At 38.2% G+C, this 12,736-nt stretch overlaps 1 long non-coding RNA gene across 1 annotated transcript in view; it reads right to left on the bottom strand.

The window, feature by feature from the left end:
- Positions 1-1,075: 1,075 nt before the first annotated feature.
- The window catches only part of LOC136791216 (uncharacterized), a 35,080-nt gene continuing 23,419 nt past the window's right edge, over positions 1,076-12,736 (bottom strand). The window contains exon 3 of the long non-coding RNA XR_010832707.1: positions 1,076-2,400. This is a non-coding gene — a long non-coding RNA (uncharacterized lncRNA). The remainder of the gene's footprint in view (positions 2,401-12,736) is intronic.

The raw sequence follows: 12,736 nt of genomic DNA on the forward strand, positions 1-12,736 counted from the left end.
TTATTTTTGTCTCACAAGAAGGACAGGAAAACACAAAGGAAAAGTAGCTTATTCACCAACATGCAGAGAAAATGCTGACTGGCTGACAGGCTCCTGGCTTATATTATCAACATCTCTCGAGAATATTCTGCTCACATATGTGTTTCAAAAGCACAGCAGTAGGAGGTAAACAAACACCATACACCTTTCTCTAAGGAGCTTCAGTCCTCTCTTCCTGATCTCGATTTATCAGATATGCAACAATCCACCACTACAACATAGCGTCTTGAAATGCATTTTCAAAATAAACAATGAGCACAGAAAATACACTCTCTCGACATTAACTTTTCAAGTAATAGGAACATTTTTATAAAAAGAAATGCATTTATTTGTAAGGAGTTAAAAAATCAAAGGAGTTTTTCATCTCTAGACCAAAATCTAACGGAATATAATTTTTCAGTGACAGAAAAAAGTTTTGTTGTTCTTTCCCCATAACTGATCACACATATTAGAACTAAAGAATGTCGTTAGAGGGTAACATAATTTCCTACTTGAGATAGCACTTGAAATTTTAACCAATTACCTGCATGTTTAAACCCCAAACTTGTTTGATCAAATTATATTTTCTAGTCTTAACCTGACGGAATTAAGGGAAACAGACTCCACAGTTATCTTGACATTTTTGTCTAACAGTTAATCAACTTAACCTAACAAAAATTTGTTTTATATTTAACTTGAATTAGTCTGGCTTCAGCTTTCAGACAGCCATGTTTATTATGTTTCCACATTAGATGAAAAAGGTATTATAGAACTTCCTGCAAGTAAAGGTACCAACAATCAGCAAGATACTGGTTAATCCTGTGGACACACTAAGCACACTGTGCTCCTAATATCCACCACTGACAAACAGCCCTCAAATACATTGTGGTTTTTCGTACATGCCTTTTTTTTTTTTTTTTTTGGTTCCAGTGTCCTATTCAAAGTTTGGAACAAGCACAGAGCATTTCAGTTCTGGCCTAGAATTTTGTACCAAGTTGTGCTCAAAGGCATAACACCATCCCTAACAGTTATTCCTCTGTTCATCGCTGCTCTTCACTTGGTCCTTTTCACCACCGCAGTGTGCTCAGAGTTGCACCAAGTTGCTAATATGCTACGGTAACCAGGAGCCACTGTTGTCTAAGATGTAGCTGCTTATTCAGAATGCACAGGTTTGTTAGCCCTAGATGTCTAAACTTGCTTTGGGCCATCTAAAAATATTTATTCAGACAGACACAGGTCACCAAGTCATTTAAATCACTCTAAAGCCTTGTCTTCTTTCCTGTTTATCATGCTGCTTGGCCCTCATGTACTTAAACATGTATTTGGGGATTAGTCTAAACTACTGAGTGCCTGGAGTGTGGAAAACCTGAGCTTGCATTTACAACACGGCCTACCAGTTCAGTTCCAGAAACAAGGCTGGTCTCAGCAGGTCAGACGATACTCTGTGCTTCTATGCCTCGATAGTTCAGGTATCAGAAGCAATCTCATTCAAAGCTGGCAGGTTACCTCTGCTCTTCTCTCTGCAGCCAGCAGCAATTGAATATAATGAGGCAAACTCAAGTGCTTTCCTGCATAAGGAGTAACACTGGTATTGGCTTTAAGGAGTCCAGCTGAGTATCATAGCTGAGGGATATAACCCTCCTCCCCAGTCTCCCACCCACATCATCTTCCATCTGCCTGTGGGGAAATCCTGTCCACTTTTCCCACATTTCTGTATACCTTAACCTCTTACGGCTGTTTCATGTGCTGCCTCGACTCCATTTTATTTGCTACCATATATTTCCCTGTGAGTTTTGTAACAACATGCAAAGACATGAGAATGAGTTTCCAAAAAATCTCAGTTATCAGAATAAAAGTTTATCTGAAAGAAGAGAAAGAAAAAAATGAAAAACTAATCAAAGAGTAAATCAGTGAGCCAGAGATCCATGTGAACAGATGGCTAAATGCAACCACTAGGTAACTCAATTTTGTCTCCTCAGTTGTGTACAGAACAAAGTCAGAGAGGGACACGCTTCAACTTGGACAGATGAAGCCAGCTGAAAAGGAAGGAGTATGAAAAACTGCTGGAGGATGTCTGGGCACTGACATTGTCAATTGAAGTAATTACAGAAACTTAGATACTTTATATACTTATATACTAAACACAAAGCTATATCTCACACATAGGAGTCAATCCCTGTTGATAAAGAAAACAGCAGCGCTACTGACACAGTTAGCCTAACACCGCAGTAGGAGCTCATCTTGTGTTATCCACCAGGCTGTAAAAGCTTAGAGGCTTTTGTTGACTGTGGTACAAGTCCACTGCTTCTTGTCCTGTTCTGTGGGTATTCTGCAAGACTTCCATGTCTTGATTAAGAAGTATTGTTATATTTCAAATACAGCCTAAGCAGAAGAAAAGGAAAAATAAAAACTCCTTAATACCTTTTCAAGTCTACCACTTCAATTCCACAAGAGCCTCGATTCATTAAAGGTCATAATCACTGTAGATTCTGGTTCATCCCCACCCATACACCCCTTTTTCTTCTAAGGAAACAGCATTTATGCACAACCTAGGCTCTCATCCCTCTTCTGCTAATATTATTTTCTTCAGTCAAAAATTCAGGTATTCCATGCACACACATACATGCAAAATACTGCAGCAAGAAAAGAGGTGGTGGTTATTATTTTTTAATGAGATACACCAGCAAGGAAATATGTCTAGTAATTATTCAGCATCTCTCAAAGATCTTCACCAACATTTGTCAACAGAGTTGCACAATGGGGAGCAAAGACCACTGCTCCCATGTTGTCAAATCCTGAAGCATCAAGACATGTCAATAACTTGAATAACTTTTGGTAAACCCATATAAATACTGAGACTATTATCTCAGTATGATCAGGGAAGCAGCCCAAGGTGCTTATGACCAGTCTTCCGCCCCTTTACACTGTAGCTTGAGGTCTCTTTGCAGAACAGCAATACAGCAACATGATCTAAACAAACAGGCTGTTCTTCTGTAATACACTTAAGTGAACATGCTCCTCTCAAAAGCCTCTCCCATGTAAGTGGCACTAGAAGGGTCATATGATTCATTTCACATCAAAGAGAACATGCCAGAAAAAGTGCAAGGATCAGGCCATAACCTAAAATTCTAACTGTTTTTTTCCTTCAGCACCAGAAGATCTCAGTCAGCTGCCTTGAATTTCAACAGTGTATTTCAGTAAATGCACAGCATTTGGAAGGATTTGACAGGTCTTTGAGTTCTTGCATAAGGAAGCTTTCTAGCATGGAAGCTATTGCTCCCCCACCATCCCTCACTGCCCACTAAGTTTAAACCATAAACCATGCTTCAAAGATAATTAATAGAAACAACTTGGTTGTCATTCAGATGCCTGCTTTCTCATGTTAATCGCCCCAAATTTACTGCAACAATATGAACATTAGTTAGTTCATATTAGAGTTAGTTGCGTGGAATTTTGAGCTCGCAGCAACACAGAGCACCAAGAATAATGCTCATTGAGATACAAAATTGGAACTGTAAATTGGAACTACTGTATCCTAAACTCTACAATAGATGGACCACGGGGTAGTTTGTCTCCTAGAAACCTCTTTTTTTGCTCTTAAGTACACCCTATTGCATTCCTACAGCCAAGCTCTGAGAAAAATAGTAGGGCTACTGTGCCAACTAATAAATCCCTTCCCAAACAAAATTTAAGTAAAATGTACAATAACAGGACTGAATTATTCAGCAATGCACTTGGCACTGGAAACGTAGAACTGCCAGTTTTCAGTAGCATCATCAACCCTGTGTGTCCATAGACATGGTCCTTATAGTCAGGCATTTCTTGCCATACAGCACTGAGGTCGCACAAACCAACTGGGTCACTTATGGCATCTTGACGTTCTTCATGTTGGTCACTCCAGTCTTCCGGGTCACCTCAAGCCATTCACACTCCTGAGAGAACCTAGCCTAGAGGCATTTACCTATATAATTCCTAGCCTATATAACTGTCCACCTCAACATGGTCATTGGACCAGAAGACCCTAAAAACAAACTAGTTTACTCAGAGTTAACATCTTCCGCACCTCAGCTGTAACCAGGAAGTCCTACGAAGACTTCCAATGCCTAGACCTAAGGAACCACTTCAAAAACCCATAACAGAATTCATCTATATTGTTACTGCCCACCCCACCCTCCCACACACACTTAAGAGTTTATGTGAATCAAAACCAGGTCATTTGATATATCCCAAACTGAGAAAGAAGATGCGAGTACGACTGACCCGCTAGCTGGCCAACTGCCACTCAAGGTCTTCTCAGTTTGCACAATAGCTTGAACAGAGAAGTGCAGAGGGAATATGTGCATATACACACAAAATACACATATACACAATAGCTATTTACACCGCTAGTGTTTTGTAGAAAAATGCAAATCCTGTCCTTGGGTTTATGTACTGTCATTTTCTAGCAAGGATATTTTCTGCTTTCTAAATATAAACTCAATCGAGTGTCATTTATCTGTAAATACAACCATTTGGATTCAGTCAGATTTGACATTATTCCTCACAAGAGGTAAAAATCTATAATTTTAGCCCCAATATAGCAGACCAAGTCTCATTAGAAGAGCAGTATGTATGACTGAGAAGAGAAGCTATGCGTCTTTATTACCACTGTTTATTTGAAAACATACTTCCTCAGACAGAGACTTCAGAGACCTTTCAAAACAGTATTTCTTGTCATCCAAACAAAGATGACCACACCAGACTTATTGTAGATACTAGACAGACAGAGAATCTTTTTTCACGTCAGATTGCTGTTTGCTTGGTAGAAGTAAATGTTATGGCCGTATCATGACTTAAATTTTCTTCTTTCTCCACAAGGAAATTTCCTGCATCTACATGAAGCTTTGCAAGAATGTTTGATTTTTTAGATGTATAGGGAATGTTATGAAACCAATTTTATTTGATTGCAGATTAAAAAAATATATTTTGGCATGTAAAACATTTTATTTTTTTTATTTGTTGAGATAAAGAATAAGCAGATCCCAAACAGTTTGTGATTTGGCACCTGTTTGGTGCCTTCCACCAGCTATTGCACTATCACAATTGCCTCAGCTGTACTGACCAAATTCGTCTGGTTAACTCACCCTGACAGCCCAGCTGGAGCAGAGGAGCTTTGGAAAGGAAGCTTCCACCATCTGTGGTCCATCCCATTAAGGTGAGTTGTTGGCAGTGTAAGGCACAATTGCTCAGGACAACAATACTAACCAAGTGTGCACAGAATAAGCATGGGTAATACAATTACAAACAATTGCAATCAAACAGTAAAAATTGCAGTCAGGGGATGACAAAGCAATTAATCCAAACACTAGCATTTGCAAGCATGAAAAAGAATTACACTCTATTCATCACCAACAGCACACACACAAAATATATATTAAAAAGTTTCTATTAGTTTCAGAACAAGAATAAGCAGCTGCTGTACAGATTGGACAGTCTTACTCAGCCAGAAATCCCACCACCACTCTCCCAGACCCCAATCTTTCCTACTCCTCCCCTGCTGTTTCGTATCCCCAATTGCCAATGAACCTCATTAGCCTTCCTGCATGAAGCACCTGCTAATCCACCCATCCTTGTTAGCACATGGAAGAGCATCTGGTGGTCTAGAGACAGAGGAAGTTAAAACCTTTAACTCTATCCCTGCCAGATGCCTTCAATGCTAGGCATTCAGGTTATAACCTGAATGAACTAGGTGAACTTCGCAGAATACACTCTCTCACGTACCACCACAGTCATACATATGAATGAAGAGTGGTGAGTAGTAATCCAAACCTGGAGTGTTCTGTAACCAAGCACCTGACCACCTTTCAGGGTCATCAAGAGGGGAAAGCAATTGAGCAATTGCTCTGTCCTTATGTCAGAGCCAGAAAAAGCAAAAGCAGGGAAACTAAAGGCTTTCCCTGCTCGGTAATGTTTTTATCTCAGAGCTGTGTCAAGGCTGTTCTACATAAATATTCATAGCTTTTTAAAAAAAGAATTATCATGTTATTTGCACGTATTCACAGTGTTATCTTCAGCCTGGTCTATTCTTTTGCAACCTAAGAACAACCTAGGTTCAAAAGCTGCCAACCTTTGCGAGGGGAAGAAATCCCTGCTTCTTCTCACTGCTGTCACCTGAGCCTTATGTGACATTACAGCATAGTTTTAACATATGGTGATGAAAACTCACCTTAAGCCAACTCTTGGACAAAAATGATCTGTTGACCAAGTTATTTCAGAGCCTTAAAGACAACTGCAGACATCTATGAAGGTAATTTTGCAGCAGTTTACAACAGTTAGTGAAATTGATGAACATCTTTAGATGGTCATTTTATAGTGCTTTCCATTCTGTCCCCCCCCCCCCACCCCGTTTTGTTTTTTTTTTTTTTCTTTTAAAGAAAAAATTATTAGACCTGTCCCTGTGGTGGGGGAAGAAGATCCTCCTGAGGACTTCCCCATCACACATGCACAACAATTTATTAGCTCTGAGACTGGACCCTCAGTTCTTTCCCACATGAAAGGAATTATTTTCATATACCACACTGATGGCACATTGCAATTCTCATGACAATTCAGTCCCACATGGAACTGTTCCCTACTTGGAGTGCTAAACATGGTGCATTTGTTATATAAAAGCAAATATACATGCTTCCCTTGACAAGGCCTTTTTTGTTCCTTTATGACAAGGAAAACACAAGAAACAGTAATTTTTGGAATACCAAAAGACAATGCAAATTAAATAGTATGCTAATATTCTGAGCAACAACTTTTCGAATATGAGATGAACCATTCTTAAATTTGAGTCATCAATACTGATAAAGTTACACCTTTTTTTTTTTCTTTTGAAGACACCAAAACTCAAGCAAGCATTTCAGGATTACTGAAGCGATGCTTAAACTCATTAACTACCTGTATTTGGATTATAAAGCTTAAAGATTTCTACAACATTTTGCAATCCAGATTTTTGCTGGAAGGCTTGGGAAATTAGATTTGGGGTCTGATGTTTTTTGAAATATTAAGAATTCAGGTGGTGGTAAACCTAGTTCGTTTTAAATGCTGTCAGTCCAGTGCTATTAGTTTGATTTCCTTTCTATGCACCCTTATGGTTAAGTACATGGTAACTTTTGTACCCTTACGGCACAAAAAATCATGACCTTTTCTTATGTCATTGTTTAGTTACATCTTGTCGTATTATCTGCCATGTATAAAAACAATGATCTGAACTTTTTTTTTTTTAATAGACCAGAAACAACCAACTCTTTATGCCATTTCTTGTGTAGGAATAGCAAGCAGCAGCAACATTCGCAGGGTGGGCCTTTTCTCTGAACTGCCCTCTTATTGGGTCTATCCAGAAAATAAGGCTGGTTTCCTGAGGCACGTCTTATGCAAAATAAGCATGCCTTGCATTTTGAACTGCCTTTCTATCTTCAGAAAACAAGCATTGAAAACCTGAAATTGTGGTATAGAAACACGCACTGGTTTACATTGCTGTAGTAGGCCAAGACAATCAGTGCAAGAAGTATCAAAAGAGAATAAGAGAAATGGCAAGACTTGCCCCTTCATGAACAAATTTCATTCCGTAAACAATGATTTTAAGGAATTAGAACACCATTGTTTTGGGGAAGAACATCTTATTTTGCATTCAGAAATCTATAATTTATAGAGATTTAAAGGAAATTTGATATGTTGAAATAGCTTTGAAAACATTTGATAAAATTTCTTGACTTCAGGTATAGAGTTGAGAAAGCGCTCCTCTTTACAGTAGTAGTTTTTAATCTCATTACCGTTTCATCTTATTTATGTCACAACCTTTCCAGTAGGAAACTTAAGAGGATAGCCTTTTTTTTTTTTCTTCTAAGAGTTAGATGTATAAGGATTAAGAGCACTGAGCTTTTTGTGCCCAGCTGTATCATTACCTTGAGCACAAAAACTTTCTGCATAGTTTTCCGCTAATCTGCACACAAGTTTGCGCTATTAGTTTAGAAACCCAGCAAAGGATTCCTAAACATAGCCTGATGTTGCTAAGCACAGGTGTTCTGTAGTTATCTTCCACCCAAGTCTCCAAAGACTAAGAAAATGAAGAACAACTAGATTTGAGATAAGATTTGGCAGATCTGACAGATTCAACAATTAACTTGGTCTCTAAGTTCATTTCTGTAACCATGTTGACTTCTCCAAAAATTCACAAGCTTTCCACTCCTGTTACACAGACAGACACTACATAGGACATTTTAAAGTTTACCTCTGTTGCATTTGGACAATTACTAAAAAACATGGGGTGAGGAGCCAAGTTAAACGTTAAAGGATAAAATCAGTTTTTCTCTAACTACTCTCAAAAGAAAGAAGCTGCCCAGATGCAATGATGTTCTTACCCTTTCTCTCAACCTCTATACATGCTTATGGAACTTAATTTCCATCAGAAAAGAAGGTAACAGCACTGTGATCTGTGCAGATTAACATCTAATTTATTACTTGGAAGAATACAGTGTTAATGTTACAGGTATGACAGTGTTGTACCATTGCAACAGCACTGTTACCCAAAGCTGACAGTGTAAGCAGATTTAAGATCATCTCTTGCTTTTTTCTTGTTTTGACCATTCACATATCGGTACCAGAGATCTTGTCCTGTTCCCAGTATGAACTGGCCACGGTTTTGTCAAATTGACTGGAGACAGGCTCTGCTGACATACATTTAAGAGCTTTTCCTCACAGATCAACCACAAGGGTTTGTTCCAGTGCCTGTGAAGTTGCTCCCTCTGCCTTCTGGAGGGCTCTGCCTTCCTTTGAAGCATCTGGCATTAACCTCTCCCAGTTTCTGATTCTAGCTAGATTAAAAACATATGGCAGTTATGGAGATGATATGAGAAGATAAGACCAGCCAGAGGACAGCAGACCGAACTTGAAGAGAATCCACCGTGCCCAGAGCATATTGTGTATGTTGCAGTAAGTCAGCCTATTATATTCTAGGTCACAGGCAAGATGCAAATTCCTCCCAGCTTACTAGTTGCAGATCAGTTAAACTAATCAATTAAAACCAGCTCAGAGTCAAAACTCAGATTGCTAACTCATTTGGGAAAGGATACTGTACCCAGTTAGTACCTTCAGCATGTCCTGAGCTAAGGCTTGGGGCTCCCAATTGACGTGTGAATACAAACCGTAATGATTACTGGCTGATGGCTTCTGTCACAAAGCAGTCATGCAGAATACTATGGACTGCATCGGTTCATGGTCTTTACACTGTTGTCGCAATATATATTGGTCAGAAATATCCAGTTCAGGGAACTTGCACTACAACACTACAATTGCCCCATAGGGATGGCTTCCTTCTTTTGAATTTAAACACCTCAAGTTGCTTGAGTACATCAAACAGCATGCAGACAGGTAGAAATGTCCAGATTCACTTGTCTCCTTGTAATCACTTTTCCTTTTACTTCCCTGCAACTGCAAAACATTGTGCCATTCAGTACAAATTTAGTCCTGTACACTATAACATCAGTTACTTTCTAGAGTTCTTATGCAGTTTTGAGACCGTAGCACTTCAAGATTAGTGAAGCATATATTCTCAGTCAGAGCAACATGAAAACGTGCTTTTAAATTAAAAAAAAAAAATGTACACATGTATTAATGTTTTATTTCTGTGGGACAATTCCATTCCCTTTTTTTGCCTCCATTTTTTGTCCTATTATTGCAGCTTTGTCCTGGACCTACTAGATGCTACATGGTGTTTGCATGCTTCCAATTCTGTGTGCATCACTTCGTAAATATACACACGTGTTGAATGTTGGTTTCTCGACTACCTGTATATTTATACCTAGCAAATTAAAGTTTGTGGTTTGTTTTAAATACAACTTTTAATCATTTCCAACCATTTCTCCAATGCTGGAATCAAATTTAACTAACAAAAATCCTAATTCACAATCAAGTTCACTCCCCATATTCAACAGTTCCATAACACATTTTATCTATAAATAACCCTTATAAACTGGGGTTAAGTTACTCAACAGAAATCATTTTTCACCTGCTTGCTCTTTTCTAAGTTCCATTTGAGGACCTTCTTAAACTCTTGTTCACTATTAGCTCAATAAACCATCCAAGTATTTTAGCCTGGTTGAAGGTGAAAGTCTACTTGTTTGGGTGAGTCAAAAATTCTTCTTTTTTTTTTATTTACTTATTGCTCAATACATTACACTGTTGAAACTACATAGTAGGATACGTTGAAATCCAGCAATAAACACATTTACCTCTCCCTCTGGCTTTTGGTAAACATCTGCCACTGGGGACATATGCAGAGATCAATAATCATTAAAAAAACAGAAATCGGTTAAAAAAAAAAATCAGGAGCAAACCATGCCATCGCTCCCTCCTTGCTTTACTTTCTGAATCATCTTCAGAGACCAAAGCATAAGGAACTTCATGAAGTTACGAGCAGAGAACGATTTACTCTGAAATCTCACAAGCTTCCCCCAACTGCCACAAATCATACTGGCAGTAGTCACCTCTGTCAGAATATATAGTCATTTTGGAGCCAAAAGTCCATAATCAAAGATCTCTTTCCACACAGTCAGAAAGCACCCAAATTGCTATAGTTTATAGTCATGATAGCAACTATTTAAACAATGCAGTTACACAAAGGCTTTAAAAAAACTAGTTTCTTGCTGTCAATTAAGGAAGTCAAGGAAGAGGTTCTTCACCAAGAGGGTGGTCGCACACTGGAACAGGCTCCCCAGTGAAGGAGTCACTGCACCAAGCCTGTCTGAATTTAAGAAGCCATTGGACTGTGCACTTAGTCACACGGTCTGAACTTTTGGGTAGATCTGTGCGGTGCCAGGAGTTGGACTTGATGATCCTTATGGGTCCCTTCCAACTTGGGATATTCTAATTATTCAGAGACAGCTCAAAATAATGTAGCATTACCATGAAACAGAAACTGACTTGACCCTCATAAAAAAAGAGATATTCGTTCTGCCTGTTTTCTCAGTATTACAAATAGGAATACTAAAGCGCAGAAGTTTAAGGATGTATTGCAGGTTATACAGGAAGTCTAAGAGAAGTCAAATTATTTTCCTTAAACAAATCTGTCAATTAAAGTAAGATCTCTTCCATTAAAATTACAAAAAGTTGTAGCCAAACATGGGTTCCTCAAGAGACCATAAGGGAGTAAACCATGTCTCATTTCCACAGAGACACGAAATACACGTACCTAAATTCTAAACTATGCCCATGTGTTTGTCTGCTATAGAGCAAAGGGAGCTCTAGTTGTTGAAATTAAGAAGGTTTGTATACTCTGCTTTCAAACACATTTCCCTTTTGAAAAAGTCTTCATATTTGAATTGAATGAGTGCTCACTAAAAATTACTTCAATTTTCCTGGAATTCAAGATCTCTGCCAACCTTTTCTTTTTTTCCCCTCCTCTTTATTGCATTTACCATTGCTTCCACCATTTACCAGCCTTAGTTGATGAAGCAGCCAAGCTTTATCAGCAAAACTCCTTTTCTCTCTTAGCCTGTAACAGTAGTAACCTCAGCATAGTATAAGTACTTTGAAAAAAATTTAAATGGTCATGTAAAATGATAACATTAAGTATTTTTCCAGGCAATTCTCTGTTGAAATATTGAGATTTTTTTAACAGCTCAAAAGCTTCCCATTTAATATATTCAGCCAAGCTCTGCAGATTCCAGTGGCTTAGAACCTAAAATGCCTACATTTTGGATGTCCAGTTACAACAATAGCATGTAATAATGTGTAAGAGCTGAAAGACCTAAGTGTGTACACAACAAAGTACCCCCTCACTGTTAAGCTCTACAAAACATTATGCTGTTAATCACATTTATATTCATTTCAAAAATTTGCTCATAAATACATGTGAGCCAGAAGTGGGATTCCAAGAAGCGTTACTAAGAAAATCATAAGGAGGCTTACCATCTTAACTAGGAAAACTATTAATATAGTGGGAAAAGGGGAAAAATCATTAATAGCTTTTCTCCTTTGCAATGCCAATTCTTCACAGATTCATTCACTGATAGCTGACAATGACTGAGTTATATAGCAAGTCTGAATACTGAGACCTCGCTAACAGGAAATCATAAAATAAGATGAAGACAAAAAGACCAAGGAACATATTTCTTGGCCATACACAGCATTTGAGAGCTACCTGATTTTGACAAGTTTAATGTTAAGTTCTAAGTAACAGAACTTCTTGATAAAGATGTTCTAAATTCAATTTCATAAACTTTTTTTTTTTTCTTTTTAAATCTTTGAAGTTAATTTTCTTCTGGCTTATTTGCCTTCAACAGAAACAGGCATTTATTTTTGACTACATAGTACTCAGTTTTCTGAAGACAAAAATAATGTGATTAGTATTTTTCCAAAATGGACCGTGTTTATTTGGGTTGGCAGCAAGTAGAGATTTTTTTTCCTGAGTCACATCCATGCCCTGCCACCTGTGGTAAGAAGCTTGTTTTGCAACAGAACAGCACTAAATTGTGGATGAGTGCTGGAAAATTTAATTAAAACTCACTTCAAAACCAACACATCCTGTAACCATCTCAGAAAATCTATAGGTTCATCATTAAACTCATTAGCAAGTTTATAAAATCCAAAAACAAAAAATCTGTTCAAATATGCATGAACACACACAAAAAGCAACCACCCCCAGTAATGCAAATTCTCTTGGACCTCATGTATTGTGGCAAGGCCCCCGGAG

Source organism: Anser cygnoides, chromosome 7 (assembly GCF_040182565.1).
Source record: "Anser cygnoides isolate HZ-2024a breed goose chromosome 7, Taihu_goose_T2T_genome, whole genome shotgun sequence".
Classification (NCBI taxonomy): Eukaryota; Metazoa; Chordata; class Aves; order Anseriformes; family Anatidae; genus Anser; species Anser cygnoides.